Here is a 466-nt window from a genome sequence, read left to right as displayed (position 1 = left end):
AAAAGTTTTCTAAAGAAAAAAATAAATAAAAATACTAAATAAAATATATTAAAAAAAATGTTCGACACCTTTAGCCATCAGGGAAATGCTATTAAAAGTACTTGGAGATTTCATCTTACTCCAGTCAGAATTGCTATTATAAAGAAAACAAATGACTTCAAATGTTAGTGAGGATGCGGGGAAGGAAGCCCTATCCAGTGTTGGTAGGAGTGTAAACTTGCACAGCCATTGTGGAAATCACTGTGAAGGTTCTTCAAAACAGTGAAATAGAACTTCTACATGCCCAGGTATACTACTGCTGGGCATACACCCAAAGGACTCCATCCCATACCACACAGATACCTGCAGTTCCAAGTTCGTCCTGGCTCTTCACAACAGCAATAAGTGAAACCAGCTTAGATGTCTATCAATAGATGAATGGACAATAAAAATGTGCTACATACACACAACGGAATTTTATTCAGTG

The sequence above is a fragment of the Nannospalax galili genome, unplaced genomic scaffold (assembly GCF_000622305.1).
Source record: "Nannospalax galili isolate Female #2095 unplaced genomic scaffold, S.galili_v1.0 scaffold39, whole genome shotgun sequence".
NCBI lineage: Eukaryota > Metazoa > Chordata > Mammalia > Rodentia > Spalacidae > Nannospalax > Nannospalax galili.
This window is presented reverse-complemented; position numbering follows the sequence as displayed.